Source organism: Glycine soja, chromosome 12 (genome assembly GCF_004193775.1).
Source record: "Glycine soja cultivar W05 chromosome 12, ASM419377v2, whole genome shotgun sequence".
NCBI lineage: Eukaryota > Viridiplantae > Streptophyta > Magnoliopsida > Fabales > Fabaceae > Glycine > Glycine soja.
Genome location: NC_041013.1, coordinates 9,567,824 through 9,591,357, shown reverse-complemented (window position 1 = coordinate 9,591,357; position 23,534 = coordinate 9,567,824). Strand labels below are relative to the sequence as shown.

General features: G+C 33.5%; 1 pseudogene; it reads right to left on the bottom strand.

Annotated features, from left to right (window-relative positions):
* Positions 1 to 2,367: 2,367 nt before the first annotated feature.
* LOC114378676 lies at positions 2,368 to 21,917 on the bottom strand (annotated as a pseudogene).
* Positions 21,918 to 23,534: the final 1,617 nt, after the last annotated feature.

Here is a 23,534-nt window from a genome sequence, read left to right as displayed (position 1 = left end):
GAATGTAGTATGATAATGTTTCTCAGCTTCCTTGAATTGTCCACTAGCATGGCCACAGTAATAATTCTTCTCTCCTTCTTGTTCTATCATGATAGCTCCCCAATAATGGTCACTTGCATCAGTTTGTAACATCCTCTGGCCTGTTCCAGGAATCTTCAAGGCTGGGGGATTTTGGGCAATCTTCTCGAGTTCCTTGACTGCTATCGTCTGTTCTTGAACTATGTGAGACTGAGGTTGTTAAGTATCCTGGGAAAAATGCATCCCTAAGAAATCAATCTAGGATTGAGCAAGCTGAATCTTTTTTTCTAAGAGCATGATCCCATGCTGGTTGGCTATCTCAAAGAACAATTTTTTATGAGAGACAATATCTTTTGAGAAAAGGAGGATGTCATCTATCTGGACAAGAGTGTTCTCTAGAATAGGTTCAAAGATTTTGGTCATGGCTTTCTAGAAGAGAGAGGGTGCTACTTTAGACCAAAAGGTAGGACTGTCCATTGATATTGAGCATTTGGAATACAAAAAGTTGTTTTATACCGGTCTTCTGGTTTTAGGTCAAGTTGCCAAAAATCTGATTTTAAATCAAACTTTGAAAATAAGTTTGATTCTCTGATCAAGATTGGGAGAGATGAGGCCTTTGGGATTGGAAACTTATCATCTTTAAGAAAATGATTGAGAGGCTTATAGTCGATGACTAACCTTTTCTTTCCCCTTAATTTTTCAGCTCTTTTTTCTACATAAAAAGCTTGGCACACCCAATTTGACTGGGTTGGCTCAATCAATCCTTGCCTCAACAGATCTTGGCATTCTTGTCTGGCTGCTTGTAGGTCTAAAGGTGTCATCCCTGGATGGGTTGCCTTTGTTGGATTGATATCTTCATTTAATCTGAATGGTAGATCAACAAAGTATTCTTTGTTTTTTCCATAAAGGATATGAATGGTTGAAATCTTCATGATTGTCTGCACATACGGAGGAAATCTTTTGTTTAAACTCTCCAACGTCTAGCGGGGCTTCTGCTAAAGAGAAGAGCCTTGTAATTTCTGAAAAAGGCTTGAATTCTCTTTTGAATTTGATCCTGGTAGAATGTATTTGGAGTTTATCGGCAGCAGTATAGACATCCATTCCTATGAGGAGGCCTCTATCAGGCAATTTGCTTCCAATGACTTTAGTCCAGATGATACAATCAGGGAAAAATTTGATGGCTATTGGAGCATGTGTTACTAAGTCAGTTCTAAAAACTTTTCCATCAGCTGCTACAAAATAGGCTATTTCATTTTTCCAATATTCTTGTGGAAGAATATCTAGATCCATCATCGTCCTTTGAGCTCCAGTGTTTATAAAGACAATAACTTTATAGGTTTTTCAAACTTTTTTGGCAACACATGAATTTCAACACTTGGTTGAAGAATTGCTGGCCTGATAGACTGTTCTTCTTGTATGGAGAAGATGGGGATTGGAGAGGCTGGAGATTCTTCGTCAGAAGAATCTATATGTCTGATCTAAGACAAATTTAGTCTCCTCATCTAGTTCACTCTGTTCCGAATACAGAGATTATATATCATCATATTCATCGATTTGAAGATGAGAGATTAGTGTGATGGTTTTTTGTGACTTCTTAGGACAATTTTTTGCAAAATGTCCTGTCTGGTTGCAAATGAAACGTCTTTGTCCCTTGGATTTTCCTTTCCTCTGTCTTCTCCTAAAAAACTTCAATGGCCTTCTTTTCCCCTTGGTGTCAGCTTGTAAGACTTTCTTTTTCTTTGGTGAGCAATGGCAAGTCGTCTCTCTGCATTTGATCTCCAAGTAAGGCTTTTTGCATGCTATGCTATACTTGATTTTTCTATTCATGATATCTGAGAAATACTGGTGTTGTCTACATAATTGGTCAACGACCTCTAGAGTGAATTGATGGATTTGTCCTATAGACATGGTAGAAAAATCCATTTGGGCGGCCGCTACCATCTTGTTCAATTCTGGTTGTATCTCTTATGGTAATGAAGCTACATATGTATTCTTCAGGCTAAGATCATTGAGACCATTGAGAAGATAAAATCTATGATTCATTCTTTGGAAGTGTCTGTCCAAATCTTTTATTTTTAAAAAACAACACCTAATTTCAAAGAATTCTTGCCTGATTTTTCTTTCAATGATCTTTCCTTCTCCAATAAATTCTTGATGGAGAGTTCTCAGAACAGCTGCAGTAGATCCCAATTCATGGAACTGGTTTTGACGAACAGCTCCTAGATTGTGGTACCATTCCTTCAATGTTCCCGTCATCCGACAACAAAATTCTTCAATTAGTTTGTAAGGATCTTCATCTTTCATGAATTTTGTATCGAGCCATGCTCCCATCTCAATGAGTTTTTTCCTCTATTCTCTTGGGGGAGTATCATCAAGGGTAAACCAAGGTCCTGCATTTGGCTTAGAGGATGAATCCTTTGAGATCACTGGTTCTTCTTCTACAGGAGAATCATAGAATGGTTCTTCTATGGAGCGGGCCATCAAAATGTTTGAGATGTCCATGTATCCAACCTCTTCTTCCTCATCAGAATAAGATTTTTCTACTTCTGTCGAAGATTCTTCAGATTGTTCCTTAGATTCATCAGATTTTGTTTTAGTTTCATCAGATTCTTCTAAGGCTTCTAGCTTGTGTTGAATTGATAATTGGGAGTAGGGATCTTGAGAATCTTGAAAGTCATGGGGTCTTTCTTTAGAGTTTCTTCTAATCTTGTGGGAGATTCGGCTGACTCTTGGGAAGAGATATTTAATTTTGTGGATTATTTCTTTGGAGGTTCTAGTTTTTTCTTATAAGCTGCGGCTGTGGGCAAAGACCAAGTCAGGCTAGCTTTGGGGAAAAAGTGGTCTGGAGGGTTTGAGAACGAAGAATAGAAAGTAGGATAAGGAGAAGGAGAGGTTAAAAAGGAATAAGGATCTAAGACAACCTTTTGTTTTTCTATCATCTTTGATTCTATATATCGATCCAGATCCTGGACTTGAGCTTTAAGCCTCCTTATTTCTCTTTCTTTGGCATCAGAAGCTGTTCCGAAAGTGGTTTTTCTCCATTCTTCTTCAAGGCGAGAAATTTCCTTGGAAAGTTGATAGTATTGTTTCTTCATCCTTTCAGACACAGATACTGTAACTTTTCATCATTTGTGCTCACTTGGGTACATATCTTGTCAATCTTCTCATCTATCTTTTTCAAGAGATGATTCTAGGCTCTGGCATTATCTGTCTGCCAATTTAAGACTTCTTCAGCATGGCTAGGGCTTTTAAGCTTCCCTTCTGGCCCTACTTCCGTAAGAATTATTTAAGGCTTGGTTGAAACTTTTGTCATTGGGTCTATTTTTCTGTCAAGAGATGGAAACTCTTGATCATAGGATGTGGAAGAAAATATCATGCAAGGTATCAGTGCTTCAGGGATCTTCAAAGATGGATGATTCCAACCTAGAATTTTTGCCATCCTTTTCTCCTTCCAAAGAGGGTCTTCTGGATATTTCTTCTTTATCCTCGTCTACGGTCCATTTTCAGGGTCACTCCTCCTTTAGGGTGGTGGAGGTGGTTTGCAAGGTCTTGGCGTTGGCTTCCATCTGTCTTCATCATCATCATCATTTTTCAAGAATCAAGTTTCAAGAATCAAGATTCAAGGATAATCAAGATCGAGATTCAAGACTCAAGAGAAGACTCAATCAAGATAAGTACTAAAAAAGTTTTCAAAACATTGAGTAGCACAAGAAGTTTTCACAAAATCATTACCAAAGAGTTTTACTCTCTGGTAATCGATTACCAGAATGTAGTAATCGATTACTAGTGTTTTAAAACGTTAAGATTTCAAATTTCAAGAGTTACAACTTGTGTTTAAACATTTTCAAATCATTTTAAACTTGTGTAATCGATTACACAATACTTGTAATCGATTACCAAAGCTTCTAAACGTTTTAATTTTCAAAATTTAAAATGAAGAGTCACATATGTTGATGTGTAATCGATTACACCTTAATGGTAATCGATTACCAATGACTGATTTCGAAAAAAAAAATTTCAAAAGTCACAATTCTTCAAGTGACTTGTTTCTGAAGATTTTTTCAAAAGTCACAACTTTTTAAGTGACTAGTTTTAAAAAAAATTGCCAAGAGTCACAAGCTTTGACTTGAGTCATCAAGAGATTATAAATATGTGACCATGACATGAATTTCAATTAATCATCTATCTTTCAATCTTCTTTCAAAATCATCTCTCTACATCTTTCAATCAATCTTTCAATATCTCTTTTCATCTCTTTCAACTCTTTCTACAAAATTTTCTGACTTATTTCTCTTCATCTTTCTAAAATTTTTTGTTCAATACTTTCTCTTTCAAGAAAAGTCCTTTGATCAAAAACTTGTGTTATTCATATTTTTTATTTTCTTCTCCCTTTGCCAAAAGAACAGAAGGACTAACCGCCTGAATTCTTTTGTGTCTCTCTTCACCCTTACAAAAGATTCAAAGGACTAATCGCCTAAGAATTCTTTTGATTCTTCCCTTTTCCTTAAACAAAAGATTTCAAAGGACTAACTGCCTGAGATATCTTTTGTTTCCCCTTACAAAGATTCAAAGGACTAACCGCCTGAGAATTCTTTGTCCCAACACATTGGAGGGTACATCCTTTGTGGTACAAGTAGAGGGTACATCTACTTGGGGCTTGTTATACTGAGAACAAGAGAGGGTACATCTCTTGTGGATCAGTTCAAGTGGAGGGTACATCCACTTGGTTATTCAAAGAGAACAAGGGATGGTACATCCCTTGAGGATCTTTGGCTTGTAAAGGATCTTACAAGGTTGAAAAGAAATCTCAAGAACCGTAGGTTGCTTGGGGACTGGATGTAGGCACGGTTTGTGGCCGAACTAGTATAAATCTTGTGTTTGTCTTCTTCTTCCCTACACTCTTTAATTTCCACTGTGTACTTTTAATTATCGCTTTTTACTTTTGGTTAAGTTTCTGTTTCTGGTCTTTACTTTCTTAACTTAGTAGTAAAATCCTAATTGAATCTAGTAACATTAAGAAGGATAGATTTTTAATTAATCAAGACACATCAATAATTAATTCAACCCCCCTTCTTAATTATTCTGAGGCCACTTGATCCAACAAAACTTCCATCTACCTTGACGGCAAATATCGGCATTCTGTTGTCTTCTTTAACTCTAGGTTTTATCATTAAAGAATGAAAAACCTGTAAAGAGTTGCTGCTATTAGCTTCATCTGGTTTCTTGAAGGTCGTGGTTACAAGCCCATCTACGGATCTTCTGAAAGTGACTTGAGAAGTACTAACAGGCTTAGTATTCTCTCTAAGCTTCTCGTAACCGGTCACCCATTGAAGAGGGATTAGCTCTCGCAGTTCTTTTCTAGAGATATTTCTAGGGATCTGGACAATAGATGGAGTTTCTTCCTAGTTATTAGCCAGGATAAAGAGAGCACTATCATGGCTAGTAGGCATAGATAGATTGATGGCATGATTCTATAATCTATATATGATTTGATGATGCAAGGTAGTAGAATGAGCTTCGGATACTTGTTCTGCTCCTGTGATCTGGATTTGGACTTTCATTCTTTGTGGGAGAGTAGGATCTCTCAAACTGACGTTGTAATTTGGGAAAATGGTGAGAACTACACTTCCAGCATGGAGAGTAGTTAACACAGTTCCAATCACAACATTTTCATAATGGATGTAACTGGAATCTAGAAGGGAGACTCTGGCAGTCACAAGAAGTCCTCTTCTGCCATGTAAGGATAACACCAGCCTAATTGCTCCATAGTGAAGATGGGTGTATCCCTATTGTTGCCAACCTCTGATCAGTTGTTCAGGGATCTCAATATGAACATATTGCTCCTCAGAAGTAGTAGTTAGAGAGCATTGGTCCATTCTTGAAGACTGGACATATTCTTTCATATGGGGTCTTCTAGTAGTGATCAAACTGGTGATAGATCTTAACGAGTAACAATGTCTTTTAAATATGTTGTAGGGACTTAACAAGGGATTTAGCGACTGAGAGATCTGGGCGTCTTCTGGAATATATGAATATTCCATAAGATTTTCTATTTTTTCTGAAAGGGTTTTGGATATATTTCTTGGTAGGGAAATAATAGAATTTAACAAAACAGGTTGCTTTTCAGTAGGTTTTGTCATTTGTAAAGATGTTCTCTTACTCCTCGTCCTCATATAATAATTACCATCTGACTTGACTGTAATTAAAATAGTCATAAAAATAGATGGCCGGAGAGAGATAAGGTTTATTATATAGATTTTTATTAATGAGTTTTTATTGATGACTTGGTGATGCAAGTTGTATAATACTATAACCTGATCCTGATTTAAATGGGAATAGATTCTCTCAGTTTGAGCTCATTGAATTTATCACTTTCTTGGTCTTAGAGTACAAATTCAAATTACCACCTATATTGGATACATCACAGTGGCAGTCTAACTTATTCTACAAATCAATCAAATATTTTTTTTAACAGCTAAAGACAAATTATATTGACAAAAGGACACAAGATGTGCCCCATACAGAAGCCAAAGGTCATTACATCATGATATAATCCATAATCTGCATATTAAATACATACTACAATCAATCAAATATATCGATCGTGCTTAACAAAATGATCAACCGGAACAATTATGTTGCACATTAATCCTATTTCTTTCCTTGGCCCAACTTGTCAGATGTAAAGTTCACTTTTATATACACTAGAAAATTTTCAAGGTATGCAAAGACTTCTCGTTTTCATTAAAGATGGGAAGGCTAAATTGTTCTAAATGGGTCACGAAGTATTTCGTGATTTGAGGAACATGCCAGCACACAGCAGAAAAAAAAATATAGGGACAAAGAATAAGAAATGAAAGTAATTAAGAGGAGTAGAAAAACAACACTCCTTCAAGGTAGTTTGGTTTAATTGGTTATGGATGTGTGAATTGTTGTAAATCACATGATACTCTTTTTGATTCTCACACAGATTAAAAAAATTAACACCCAAAGAATTACGTGGTTCAACCAATTAATGCGGCTTACATTTACGAGAGAGAGCAATCTGCACTATGCTTCAGCTTCAGTGATTAATATTCAAGATTACAACATGCCTTATCGCCTTGGCCTTCTCTGCACTTTCAAGATGTGTATTTTACAAAAAGGAAATAACAAAATCCTATCCAAGCTTAGCACTGCATTTACCTTGTTTGACCTTGTTTGACCTCACTTGTAACTTGTAAGAGCTCTCCAACTTTCCTTCTATTTTCAGAAAACAATCAAAACCTTATTGACTATGCATGCCTCTCATGCCAGATCAATATGTACATGACTCGGTAGATAGATAGATATAACATCAATGAGTCATGAGCAATCTCATAAGACAATTTTACGCTACATTTTAACCCAAAATCTTAAGGGTCAGATTTATGAGTATTCTTCTCACTTGTATGTTGTTCAACTTATTTCTACAAACTTCACCTCACATTTGTGCTCCAACATTCTAAAAGATGAAAAAACGTCTGCTGATGATTTGACATTAAATTTACTTTCGTTAGTATAACATGAAATAAAAATTAAAGGGTCATATAAATATTATAAGTTTAAACTAATAATATAATAAATATTCTAACAAATAATTATCTTTGTATAGAAAGGTTGAATCAACAACACCACTTATGCTCAGTTTGGTTGTGCGGGGAAAAATAGAGTGATAAAAATAGAATAAAGAAAATTAGAGAAAGGAAAAATAAAATAAAATGTTGAATTATTTGAATTAAGAGAAATAGTGTAAAAATAAACTGATAAAGTTATTAAAAACACTAATATACCCTTACAATATGTATCTTTTTATGTAAGTTTTATTGGTAAAAAAAGACAAAAGACGAGTACAAATGTAAATGTGCACTCCTCACATTTATCAGACTGAAATTTTATGTGAGATCCACCTTCACCAAATTAAATCTTTTATTTTATTTACCTTATCATAATTATCGTGTAAGAATAAAAATTGTTTAAAGAAATTTGTTTTTTAATATAATATTAATTATTATTTTTACTTATATATCTTATAATATTAATGATAAATAACAAAATTTATAAATAAATTAATGATATATATATATATATATTATTTTTATTAATTTGTATAAAATAATTTAAGATAATAATTATTTGAAGATCAGGGGAGTGAAAATCTACTCCACCAAGCCACCTACAAAATCTCCATCCTTGCCCATCGTCGCTATTTCTCCCTGCGCTGGGGATTTCTAATAAAAGAATTTGTAAAAAGAAAAGGAATTTGTCAATGATTAATGATTTTGTCAGCCACAACATAAAAAGAAGTGTCGACAATGGTGCTTGGTAGCAAACTTTCAAGTATTTATGGTCAATAATTATTGAGGAAATGGACGCAAGATTGTTGAGATTGGAAAGGAATCGCCCACTTCTCGAAAGTTACCTAGAACCTACTATGCTGTATATATTAAAATCACATTGAACACCCCTACACAAGCGCTGTTAACACTTGACAAATTTGAATATAATCAGTTTTAGACCTTAATTAACCCATAAATTAGATAGAGGCTATATGTGTTGCTTAAGTGGTAAAATATCACTTATATGCATAATGACAAAAAAACTTCGTTGATATTTTCTTTTTATATTCGTATATAACTACATTTTTACAAGTGATTTTTATCAACATATTTAAACATCACTTTTTTTTTAGTCGAAATCAATTCTATATCAATAAAGTGCCTTTTTTTTTTATAAGTTTACAAGCACCTTTTCAAACATACACATTAATGGATGACTGTATTTAACGCGCAAAATAATGCGCGAGAATATGATCTCATCCCATCACTAATTTAATTGGATGTGATACTCATTCAAGTAGCGAATAAAAAATAAATAAAAGAAAACAAATACTAATAATTTTAAAGCATCAATGAAAATGAACATGGAGCATGAGATTATTGAAGATTCAATACAGGTTTCAAGGAAGTCCGTGTCACACGAATTGGCTTTGATGCCTTTTTCATTCTGTCTTTCTCTATAAATAGAAAAGATATATTTACAATCATTAATGACAAATATTCTAATTTTTTGATTCATATAACTTAAATCAGGAATACAATCAGATCCTAATTTATTCTAAATATAGGAAACAAATTAGAGAATATCAGGAAACAAATCATATCCTATTTTGTTCAAAATAACATCAATAACTATCTTCTGATTTTGACAATCCGTGTTACCATGAATTAATTTTAAAACTTTCATTATTGAGATTTCTAATCACATGCAAGTTAGGCTGTTATTTCCTGCATTTCAATTTTCTTCCTTTTGGCTTCCGAAATGACCAAATTACATTTCAGGTTGATTACAGATTTTGGCTTCCAGAATAACCGAAAAAATTTCTAAAAGGGTGCAAGAAGCAATTTGTAGGTGCAGGGAGCAACAACCTGCAAGTTAATATATTTAGAGAACCCTGGGCTCGCAGGGCGCATGCTGGACCTTTTACTTGCAAAGCTAGAATAGGCCCCACTTATCCTAATCCATCATCAGAAGGCTTCGTAACAATTTTCTACACGTTATTGCCTAATGATTTGCTGTTATCCTAAAAATCTAAATAATTATCTCAATCTATTTCTTAGATCGGAAATTATCATTAATAAATTCAATTTGAATAAATTTTTAATAAATATTTATAGAAAATAATAATGTAAATTTCTTGTAAAAATTAAAAATAATTTATTTTTTTTAAAATTCTCCCTCGTGATAGAAGGATATATCGTGCAATAATAGAATAATTGTTAGAATTTCTGGTTGCTATGGTTTAATCGATTAGAAGCCTTCATAATGAATTATCCAGTTTCTTTCACTCCCTATTGTTATCCTGCCCCTTAATTCTTGTATTATAATAATAACTACTTGTATTAGTATAATGATAACGAGCAACGAGCACGATTTTTTTTTTTTTTTAAAAAAAGGAAGAAAAAGTAAAAAATGAATAAAATTAAAAAATGTTTTTATGACGATTCTGAGGGACTTTTTATAATGGTTTTCAACCGTTGTTGAAGTTATCATCGTTGAAAGTTTAACTTTTCATGATGATTTTTAAGAATCGTCTTAGAAAGATATAATTTGTACGAGGATTTTGTTTTAGAATCTTCTTAGAATGTCTTTTTCAATAACAAAAAAATTAAAAAAAATTGAGAATTCTAAAACGATTTTTAGAAATCGTTTTATAAAGTTTACTTTCTAAGATGATTATATAGGAAAGTGTCTTAAAAAAATTAAGGATTTTTCTCTAAGATAATTTTTCAGATAATCATCTTAGAATATTTTTAAAAAAAAATTAAAAAAATTGAGAACTCTGAGATGATTTTCCCAAAAACCGTCTTAAAGTAAATTTTCTAATATAATTTATCTGATAATCATCTTGGAATGTCTTTTTAAAAAAAATTAAAAAATAAAAATATCATTATTAAAAATCATATATATACTATTAAAAAATATTATTTTCTGGAATTACCCCATGCGATTTCTATGAGCATTTGTGTACGCCTGCACAACATGTGACGTTGTATGTCTCTACCAATAATATGTTGAGTTGTATTAATTGTATTATTTACCTTCAGGTGGCTGAGCTAGAAACCGAATTTGTGGAGACATTATTTCTTTCTTCAATTGCATCAAAATGGCAAAGAATGACAATCACACTGTGCATTAAAGTGTGAGTAGCATTTAATTTTACAAAGTAAGAAGAAAGACTTCATTCAAAATTAAATAATAAAAGAGGGGTAAAGGAGAAAGGTAAATTTTTATTTCTCACCATCGAAGAAGAAAGGTTTCTTGAATTGAGAAAATGAAATCAACATTCAGTATATTGACTACAGGGATATATATATAATCAGCATTCCAAAGTGCATGCTAGAGTATATGCTCTTGCTATGAGAAAGCTTTCATTAAATCTTACTTATTTTAAAAGAGGAATGGATAACAACTAGAAGCCTAACTGTCTGACTTATTCCATTGGAGTCTCTAGTTTTATTAAAGTGTATAATAATCATGTAACTAAATGTAAATCTTTTGGGGAAAAAAATCGGATCCTCTCTACCTGTTATGTAATATAAGTAATATTAATATAGTTATATTCAATAAATATACCCTCTTTTTTTTATAAAAAAAAGAACTTGTTCTAATTAACTTTTAAGACCTATTATTTATATCCGATAAGAATTGCCTTTTTTTTCTTTAATATAATTTTATTATCTTTCTTTTTTAAAAAAAAACTGTATCATGATTGAGTGATGTTATAAGATCAAAAATACAGGCACAAATAGGGACATATGTAAGAATGAATTTCTTTGTAATCATAACATGCCAATGTAAGTAAAGCACTTTCTAGAATTTAGTGACTTACTGTGGGCATATCTAGTAGCTAATATGATTGAATGCAAGTAAAAGAGGTTGAAAAGGTAGAATCATTCCTCTACTAGGTTCTTGGTTTGAAAAAGTAGTAATTTCTGTAGAATTTTTCACTGCCATGTATGTACGTGTTATTTTTCAAAAAGGATTAATAGTGTGAAAGAAAATGGAATCATTGAATTGCACGAGAACATGAAACTAAAATTTTCAAAAGAGGCAGAGACAAAGTTAAAATTCAAGCAGAGACAAAATCTATTTTTCATTTTCGGACACTAACAAATGCAATCTTACTAGCAAACAGTCAACAACATTTTCTGTCTCTATCTCTCTTCAACACATTCTTTATTATATCTCCTACTTTTCTCTCTTAGTAGTAAAATTTGTGGTACAAAAAAATTTAACAATAGAACTCAACAGACAATGACTGGTATCAAGAACATGTTGATATTCAACATAATCAAGAAGGAAAATCATATCAGGCCACTGAGAAGCGGATGGACTTCCAAATGCTGCGAAAATCTTTCCTAATTAATTAATATCACTTGAACCTTACCAAATGACAAACAAACTCATGAAATTACCAGAAGGAGGACACACCTAAGTACATAGAAACAAATGAATAAAATATATACTATCGATAAAAGACATTTACACACTTTGACATTATAAGTAAAACAACAACATAAGAAAATTAAATTTCATTAGTTATTTTATTAAAAGAAAATAATAAAAATGACAAGGATGAATGAATGCCTAATAGAAGCAGCCAATCATCAAATCAATATGGAATCACTGACTTCAGCTTATTCGTGTGTTTTGAAATGCATCAAATAATTTAAAATAAGTAAATAATCTTGTTAACTTTTAATAAGGGAAAAAAGAAATATATTTAATTTACATTTCACCACAGATATATAATTGGTTCTATTAATATCTTATAACTAGTTTCTATCTTTAAAGCTATCAAGTTAAAGAACGAAATCCATTCTACCTTCTTGTCAAGTCCAACACTAGCTAATAATTTCCCATCTGAAGAGAAATGACAGCAAACAACTTTGTTGTTGCTTTTGCATATAGAACCAACTTCACTGAAGGAAAAGCCTGAAATGGAAGCAATATAGCCAGCAACCTGGTAAATGGAATGATAAAAATTTAATGATCCATAAGAACATTAGATTACCTTTTGAAGCATCTGCGGGCAAATTTCACAACGAGGCTCTGTTTTACAAAATTATTCCCAGTTTAGGGCTGTTTGGAAAGTATTTTTCAGGGGGTGCTGTTTTTGCACGTCCCCAGCATGGGATGCGCCATTTCTGATGGCGACTTCGTGCATGGCAGACACGTGTCGAGAGGGGAGGAAAGCGCCATTACTGCTGGCGATTTGAGACGTGGGAAACGCCAGCACTGTTGGCGCCACAGTGAAAGCGCCACTACTCTTGGCGATTCAGCCTAGGGTAGGGTCAGCTTTTCTGCAGCAGAGGCAGCTTTGAAGCAGGCGGCAGCAGTCCTTTGCAGATGGTGGCGCTAGTCATTTTGGCGATTTAGGAGAAGGAAGAAAACGCCACTTCCTTTGGCGTTTTAGGAGGAGGAAACGCCACTCCCTTTGGCGTTTTAGGCTATTTAAATACCTTACATGGGCAAGTTATTTTCCATTGTTGGTTTTGGCAATCAAAAAATATTTTGGCTTCACTTTACGTCTGCTTTCCATTGTTGGTTTTGACAATCAAGCCTTCATTTTACGTCTGCAAGTTCTTTTTCATTGTTGGCTTTGGCAATAAAAAATATTTGGGGTATGAAATATTTCTTTAAAGTATGTTTTATATTTCATAGATTTGTTAGTGTGTATTTAAATGTATAAAATAAAATAAAAATTAAGTGTTTAATGTTATTTATTTGAAGAAAATTTTATGAGCGAAAATAAAATATTTTGAATATGAAATTTGTAGTACTTTTTTAATTAGATTAAGTTGATATTGATGATTTATTATTGTGTTAATAATTGATGAACGTTTGATGTTTCATTTAAAAAAATTTGTAGATCATATTTATTTGAAGTATTTTGTGTACGAAATTAATTTTAATATGAAGGTGTAGTATTTTTTTAGTTAGATTAGGTCCATTTGTTGGTGTGTTAAAAATTTATAACCGTTCAAGTTGAAAGTATTATTTGATGATGCTTTGTTGTTTCTAGTATCATATTTATTTTACTATATTTGTAGTAATTTTGTAATTAGCTATTGTCATTTTGAATTTATTATTGTTAAGATTAATTGTTTATACTACTAACTTCGTTCATGTATTATTTTATTTTGTCTTTAAAATTACTATCTTGAAATTATATTTTTTTTAAGTGTGTCCCATGAAATTAATTTGAAGTTAATTAAATTTTTTTAAAAGAAAAATTGAATGTCAAGTTTCAATAAAGGGACCTTTTGTGATTACATTTTATTAGTTTTGATTTGAAGTTAAATTTTATTTTAAAATAAAGTTTTATTTTGAAGTTCCAGTAATGACTTTTTATGATACCCATTTTATAATTTATTTGACGTGTTAAAATATTGTTTTTGTAGGTACACGATGAATTCGGTTATAACAGTGTTGTATTTCAATTGAAGGGTATATGAAGACAATGATGGTGTAATATTTGAAGGCAGTAAAAAAGCGATTCAGATTAAACGTGGAATTAGTTTCAATGCTTTGAAGAAAAAAATTGGAGATAAGGTAAAGTTACAAAATAATGAAATTATTTCTGCCATCAGTTGTAGATTTTTAGTGTCAGGAAAATATATTGCCTTGCAAATTTGTGATGACGAAGACGTTGAAACGATGCTGGAAAGTTTTAAACAACAAGACCAAATGTCAGTTCTGGAATTGTATATAGAAAAAGATGTGGCTGGTGGTTCAATGTTTCATTCTGCAAATTCGCTTACATCATGTGGAAATTATTTATCTAATGATGACACACAACCGCAAAAAAATATGAGCAATTTAAATATTGACGAAGACGATGATGATGATGAGTATCTTGTGTCTAACTCATACGTTGAAGAGTCTTTAGACGAAGATGACAGTGTTGACGGTATATCTGATACAGACGATGAAGTCACCGACATTCCTCAACCAGTAAGAATTGTTCATCCAACAGAAGGTATAATTTGTTGAATTAAAAAATTAGACAATACATTTATTATAAATAAGTATTATTTGAAATTTTATTTTGAACTGTTAGGTGCACAACGAATTGAAAATCCATTTTAGAATGATGCTTTACATTATAACAATATCAACTGGAGTTATCCTGATGAGGAGGACATTTGCGGTTTGGAGATGTCGTCGACCTTTAATGTTGGCCAAGAATTATATGTTGGCATGGAATTTGATAGTAAAGATGCGGTCAAAAATGCAGTCAAACAATATGTTATGAAGGTGCATCAAAGTTTCAAAGTTGTTGAAAGCAAATCGAACAAGTATGTGGTTTGTTGCTTGAATAAAAATGCAGAGTGTCCTTGCCCTTTCTATATGAGGGCAATTTTATCCAAAAAAACAGATACGTGGAAAGTCACACAATGGGGTGGACCACACACATGTCTGAATATGACCATGACACAAGATCACGAGAAACTTGATTTAGATTTGATTGCTACTTGTGTAGTAGGTACGTATTTTATGTTCATATTATGTTCATTTTTTGTTAATTCTCATTTAAATTTTGTTATGTTATTGACAGGCATGATCAGAGAAGATCCATCAATAAAAATTTCTTTGATTCAAGAGAGGATTGACAGTGAATTTGTGTACAAGGTGTCGTACAAAAAAGCGTGGTTGGCGAAACAGAAAGCCATTGCAATTGAATATGGTGATTGGGACAAGTCATATGCGAAACTTTCGTCGTGGCTAACACACATGCAAAATCATTCTCCTGGATCATATTTTCAAGTACTACATGACGATTTTATCGTTGGGAATACGGTTAGTCACGAACACCGTCAGTTTCATAGAGTTTTTTGGACTTTTGGGCAATGTAAAGAAGCTTTCAAGTACTGTAAGCCAATCATACAAGTTGACGGCACACATTTGTACGGCAAATACCGTGGGACCCTCTTAATGGCCACATCACAAGATGGAAATGGTGGTGTCCTTCCTCTAGCATTCGCGGTGGTTGAAGGTGAGACGTTGACAGCGTGGTCGTGGTTTTTGGCACACTTGCGTGAACACGTCACAGATAAAAATGGTATTTGTCTGATATCTGATCGACACGCGAGTATAAAGTCTGTTGTCGCTAACGAAGCACTTGGTTGGCAACCTCCCCACGGTTATCATGTCTACTGCGTGCGATACATAGCAAGCAACTTCAATCGGAAATTCAATAATGCAAAACAAAAAGAAATGTTGAAGAAATTGGGTAAGATTTCATATTTGATGGTCACGTTTATTTAACTTTCATATATACTTAAAATTGTTATTCATAACTAATTTTATGCAGCCTACACTCCTTGCAAGCACATTTTTTATCAAAATTTAGAAAAATTTCGTGAACTGAGTCCAGCCATAGCAACATGGATTGATCGCATTTCAAAAGAAAAATGGACGATGGCTTATGATAGAGAAGGACGTCGATATGGCCACATGACAACCAACCTCTCAGAATGTATCAATAAGGTTTTGAAGGATTGTCGCAACATTCCCATAACAGCATTGGTCAAATCAACGTACAGTAGGTGTCGAAAGTACTTTGTTGAGCGTGGCCGCCAAGCCCAGAGACAGTTAAATGAAGGGCAAGTATATTGTTCAAAGCTTGTTAAAGAACTTAGAAAAAATCAAGAACAAGCTTGTTCGCACATCGTTCGCGTGTATGACATCCACTCCACAAGGTTTGAAGTAGAGGAGACCTTCAATCCTATTACGCAACGTGGCGGACAAAAGTGGGCAGTTAACTTGAACGGTCATTATTGTCAATGCGGAAGGTATTATGCGCTTCACTATCCATGTTCACATATTATTGCAGCTTGTGGTTATGTGAGCCTGAACTACTACCAATATATAGATGTTGTTTATACAAATGAGCACATCTTAAAAGCTTACTCCGCACAATGGTGGCCTCTTGGGAATGAAGCAGCTATTCCTCCTTCTAATGATGCATGGACACTTATCCCTGACCCAACCACAATTCGTGCGAAAGGTCGGCCAAAATCAACAAGGATAAGGAATGAAATGGATTGGGTCGAACCGTCTGAGCACCGAATAAAATGCAGTAGATGTGGAGCCGAAGGACACCCGGGAATGGGTTGTTGCAATCCAAATTGTCGTAAAACTCTATCGGGTTGGTGCCACTCAACAACATGAAAACAAATCAGTGGCACCACCGCAAACCAGGCTACACTTCCAACCACACAAATTGGAGGCAACGCTGCCATCACAGTTGCTGTGTATGGTTCCCAGACAAACTGCATATAACAACACACTTGTCAATTATCAGTCAAACATAACATATTAAAATCTCATTTAAGTACTACATTACGATGTTCTTACCTCATGTCGTTTCATCAGATCCAATTTGCGACGGAAAACTCTAAGATCATCATTGCCAATATGTTGATTTCCTCGTCGCAGCCACCTACGATAAAAATGAAATCATCATTGTCAACACGTTCCATCATTAAATATTTTTAATTCAAATGTAATTTTTTAAGCGACAAACCTGTGTCCGAGTGGTTTATTATCTATGACGGGAGGCGTCCTCTTTGGAGCTAAAGTCGTGCATCGTTCCCATGCCCACATTTGAATTAAGATGCACATACCTCCGATTGATTTAACTTTGTAATCAGTGGCGCTGCACATCTCTCTATATAAGTACGCAAGCACGGCAGGTCCCCAGGCATACGTGCTGCACTGTTCAAAGTCACGTAAAAATTGTAGGTACCTTAAGGAAACTCTGCTACTACTTTTGTTAACAAAGAGGACACCTCCTATGAATCGAAGGATCCACGCACGGGTAAACCTTTGTAATTGTTAAATGTTACCCTCATCAATATTTATGTGAGAAAAATGGTGAGCCAGCCAACTTAATTTGACGACACTGCCTTCAAGTTCGCCTTCCTGTGGTCTAACTCCTAATAATTCTTCACATAAGTCGGCCCAATCAAGATTTGTTGAACCAATTAGTGGTGTCCCGTCAGTACGAAGACCTAACAAAACTGACACATCTTGGAGAGTAATGGTAGCCTCTCCGCATCTCAGGTGAAACATGTGGGTTTCGGGCCTCCATCTTTCAATGAACGCACTAATTAAGGCCGCATTTATCTTTAAATATCTCATCTTAATTATCCAATAAAACCCACATTGCCGAAGCAGAGGAACAATTTCCTCTGGTATTTGTTCTTCACCTTGATACGTCAGCATTGCTCGTCTTATGTGTAGTTTTCTGTCTGGTTCCCCATTCCAAACATGTTCTGAAACATGTTTGGGTTGCATCCACAAAACGTCACCCTCAATTGGACCAGACCTCGTTTGTATACTTGATGCGCATGACGACGAAGATGCCATTGATCCTGCACAATAAAATATAATATAATAAAATGAATAATAAAATTTACACATACTCTCAAAATTTCAAATAAATAACAAATAATATTTTTAATATTTCAAATTTCAAATATTCCAATAACAAAATTTCATATATATTCTACAAATAAATTAAATTACATACAAATATAAATTTTAATATATAACAATTTTTATATTTGTGGCTAAAAATTAAAACAATATATATATACAAAATTAATAACTTAAAATACTTACCACTAAAATAATTTAGCATACAAAATTAATTATTTCAAATACGTTAAACTATTCTAATTTTAACATATTATATGAAACTCATAATAACTACAACCTACGTAATATAAAAAAAATTTAATGTTATCTAATTCAAATACCTAATTTTTCATATAAAATATTTAAACTAAATGTAATGTATCATATAAAAAATTTAAACTAAACCTAATCCAAAATTAATAAGTTATGGAACCTAAAACTATTTTTAATCTATTATATAAATTTTTTTAATTAAACCTAATCTACCATATAAAAATTAAAACTATTTCTAATTTATCATATTAAATATTTAAACTAAATGTAATGTACCATATAAAAAAATTTAAACCAATTCTAATCTAAAATTAATAACTTATGGAACCTAAAATTATTTTTAATGTATTATATAAATTTTTTAACTAAACCTAATCTATCATAAAAAAATTAAAACTATTCCAAATTTATCATATCAAATATTTAAACTAAATATAATGTAGCATATACAAAATTTAAATTAAACCTAATCTAAAATTAATAAGTTATGAAACGCCAAACTATTCTTAATCTACTATATAAATTTTTTTATATAAACCTAACTTACCATATAAAAATTTAAAGTATTTCTAATCTATCATATAAAATTAATAACTTACATTTCCTAAAACTAAAACTATTTCTAATCTACCATATAAAAAATTTAAAATAATTCTAATCTATCATATAAAATTAATAACTTATCTTTCCTAAAACTAAAACTATTTCTAATCTACCATATAAAAAATTTAAAATAATTCTAATCTACTATATAAAAGTAAGAACTCAAACTAATAATATTAACAAATGAAACTAATAATAAACTAAATCTAATGTTTCTTATAACACAAATAATAGCATACTAAAACTAAACCTAATATTATTTAAAACTAAATCTAAAAATAAATGTACTCTATAAAACTATAATTATCAAATTAAATTTAATTTATTATTTCTAACTAAAACTAACTTAACATAAAAAAAACTAATAACATATATTACTAATTATCAACAGAATATAAATAAAATAAAAAAGTTAATTAAACAAACTTACTTGAAAAAATTACAAATGAAGCAAACTTTTCACACCTCTTCTTCTTTCTCCCACACAGCAAGCTTCTTCTTCTTTTCTGCATTCGCGTGAATGCTCTACGAGGGAGGGGGGATTTAAGCACCATTTTGCAATGAAGTCGCTGCTGGGGCTGGCGATTTGGCCCAACCAAATCGCCATTCAGCCTGGCGACACCCTGTTGCACCCTCTGCACGTCGCAGGCTGCAAACCTCCTGGGAAATGATCTCTGCAGTCCCCTAGGCTGAATCGCCAAGAGCAGTGGCGCTTTCACTATGGCGCCAACAGTGCTGGCGTTTCCCACGTCTCAAATCGCCAGCAGTAATGGCGCTTTCCTCCCCCCCTCGACACGTGTCTGCCATGCACGAAGTCGCCATCAGAAATGGCGCATCCCATGCTGGGGACGTGCAAAAACAGCACCCCCTGGAAAATACTTTCCAAACAGCCCTAAACTGGGAATAATTTTGTAAAATAGCGCCTCGTTGGGAAATTTGCCGCATCTGCGTGCTCAGAAGGGTTCGGTTTCAATGTGCCAAACAAGTCCCTTCCATCACCATCATCCTGTGAGAGAAATGATTCCAGATTATCCTCTAAGGAGCCAACATCTCCAAAATGTTCCATGTCATCCTGCAACTAAAAGGATGGTACAAAGACAAATCAACTAATGGAAAATAAACAAGCAGTTATTGGGATGTTTGTCAATGATATTGGGAGGGTGGGTGTTGTCAAACTTGAAAGTTGAGAAGGTCCATTTGCAAGAGAACCAATGCTAAGAATGGGATTTTATGAATTTTTTGCAAAGAAATTATAACTAGAACAGAAGAAATTATTAACTTACCATTTATTTCTCCCATAGTGATAACTCTATTGAGAAAATCTCTAAATTTCGTCAATACAATATTTTCTTGCTCTGCATAGACCTCTGTCATTACTTGTCCATAAGGCGGTTGCAAAGATGTGTTGCAAGCATCAATTATTCAAAAAACTAGAAGTTTCTAGCCCAAAATCTTTACTTCTAAGTATATCCGTAAATTCACGGACCACGAATCCACGAGTATTAGAGAGCCTGTGTTTTTATTGGTTTTAGGAAATATTTTTTATTCAATTTTCTCATTTTCTCACATATAATTACAAAAATATCACATTGTTTTCACTTGATTTCTTGTTTCACCATTTCCAATACAAATTTCTGAAAGCAAAATAAAATGAAATGTTTTTTATAATAATTATGAGTGGAAAAGAAAATTGGAAAATAAAGCATTTCCAGAAACCAAAAAGTTCTTGGTGTTTTATGAATTGTTTCCTAATCATATTTTCTATGGAATAACAGGAAAAATTTAGATGCACTAAAAGGTCACTTGTCAATATAGAGGTTTCTTAGGTGCTAAATTTTTTTATTATCACAACATGACTCCGTCCCAAATTCAAAATTCACCAAACAACTATCAAGTGACAAATGACATCAGCAAATGGGCAGGGTTACCAAACATTTAGAGGTTCCATAGAATTAATTCCACTTCAAAGTTCTAAATAAACAGCTTTTAATTAATTGCACTTAGCTTTTCTGCTTTCCTCATTTCCCATAAAGGAAACTATTGTTTGCAGGTATATTACCATTTAAAACAGGTTGAATTCTGTAATTTATTATTTAGCTAATTAAATCCTGAACACCTATGAATTATAGAAAATATTTCTGAACACCTATCAATTATAGAAAAGACCCTTCCTTATTAAGTCCTTCAATACTTAGTCCTGATGTAGATTATCCAGCAATAACTGAAAATGGGTTTTGTAATTCGTGTGAAACTCAGGCTGGAGCATTTCCTTTAACTGGTTTTGTCCAAGTGTAATAAACATAATATGACAGTGTTATCTGATTCAACACGTTTGATATCTTGGTGGATATGAAATTTTTTATCGCATGATTTAATTGAAAATGTTAGTGTTTTCATGGCCTTGGTGGTGCTCAGCACATGGTGTGTTATTTAAAGTAGTCTATTTAACAAAAAAAGGAAGCAAATGTAGGATTCATAATCCTAAATGACATGCAATATTTACCTCCGCGAAGACCAGAATGTGCATTTTCCAATTCATGTGTATATCCATTTGGTAATTGGAAGCCCTCTTCGTCTAATCTATGTTGGCCAAGTTCAAATCCAATACGCTCTAAACTACCTGACAATTAAACAAAAGCTGATTTATAATTGAAACTACGAATAGAAAGAAAATCGGTATCGGTAATGACTCTGAGCAAGTTCACACCTTCGATCTGGTGGAGCGAATGCAGTACATGTTTGTCAAAATCTAGAAGGCGTGTGGGCTCGCTCCTCCCAATGAAGGACCAATTGTGAGGGTTCGGATGTCGAGCCAATCCAAGAGATCCAAGCTCGTCAGTTGCAGGCCCAACGAGCCCACCAATTTGCCAGAATGGAACTAGATGTTAACGTTGGGTTACAACACCACCGACGCAAACATCACCACGCTGGAGATTTTGGTTTGGGAATCCCCAATGGAGAATTTTCTCGATGACGTTTTCTTCGACCTTTTCGATGTTCTAATACGAGATCCTTCGAACAGTCTCATAACTCGTGACTCAAAAGTGGAATTATAATATAGCAAACATTAAGGATGCAAGACACATTACAAACATTATTAAGTCTCATTTAATCATGCAGAAGAAAATACAAATAATAATTTAAGCATGCTAAAAAAAGTACTCATAAGTAATCACATAGAGCGCACACTAGAATATGGTAAGCACATAACACATTGGTCGAAAAGTTTGACCTGCTCTGATACCACTAAATGTGACATTCTCTACCCCAATATACATATTTATGTAATAAAATACATGAAAATAAGGAATTACATAAAATGAGATTTTATTCAATGAACGTAAAAGAGTTCATGTGGGTAAAAGATTCGCCTTCAATTCACTATTACAAATAAAACTTGTTAGAAATATTTTTGGCTCAAAACAACATGCATTTAAAATAAAAGTTCATGTCCCAATGTCACATCCTATTAGAGCATTGTGTCACAACGTCTTCAACATAAGATTCCTTAAAACAATCCACCTAGTCATCTGCTCCCACGAACATAAAGTTCGAGATCATCACATGATCCAAACACAAACAACACATAGGGAGTGAGTTATTAAATTCCTAACTAATAGAGAGAAACAAAACAACATGTAGATATACATATCACATAAATGAAATACAACTTACTTAAACACATCTTAGTCATTCCACCACTTGTTGTGTAACATCACATCTCAACACAACATGTCTCATTCATTTTCACATCATTCACGTACTCAAGGATCAAAACACAATATCACTCAACCAATCAATATCAATCAATACACAAGCGTTATACAACACATATACTGAGACTCAATCTTACATGCACTGTGGTACCATGTCAGTATAAAATCTCGTCTGTCACCTAGGAGTACATGACAAGCAGACCACACACTAGTAAGTCAGGTCACTTTCGCTAGGTAAAATCATAGGAATACCAGTCAGGGTCACGCTGTTTTGCGAGAATGCTTCAACCATGTGGGATCGGCACAGGCTTAAAGGAGCACTCAAACCGGGTGTATTTACCCCCGAGGCCTAGACTTCGAAGAGTCTGTTAGGGTCTCTCCCTCTTGATTCAGGTCCAACCCAGAAAACATTTTAGCACACAGACTCTATCTATGAATTGTACAAAACACACGACTCCTTAATTGTTCTCAAAATAATTTTATCTCATTGCGCTTGTGATTAAACTCGTCGGGTCCCCACAGTGGTTCCCATCACAATACTCGTCGTGCATTAACTCGTCACCATTAAAGAGTCTTACAATTGTGTGATTGTATGGTTCATAGCTCACAACTCAATGCACACAACATCTCAATACACATGTATATTACAATTCAATATATACTCAATTTATCACATATATTCAATCTCAATCACAATGGTATAATTCCAAAGAAACATGTTATCACACCTCATGAATCATATACACATCACACAATATTAATATATACATGGCATAAACTTAGACTTTACCTATGAACTATGCAATACACGCAACTATTCAATTGTTTTAAAAATCATTTTAACTCGTCACGCCTTAAAGTAATTCAACTCGTCGGGTTCCTACAGTGGATCTTATCACAATACTCATCGTGCAA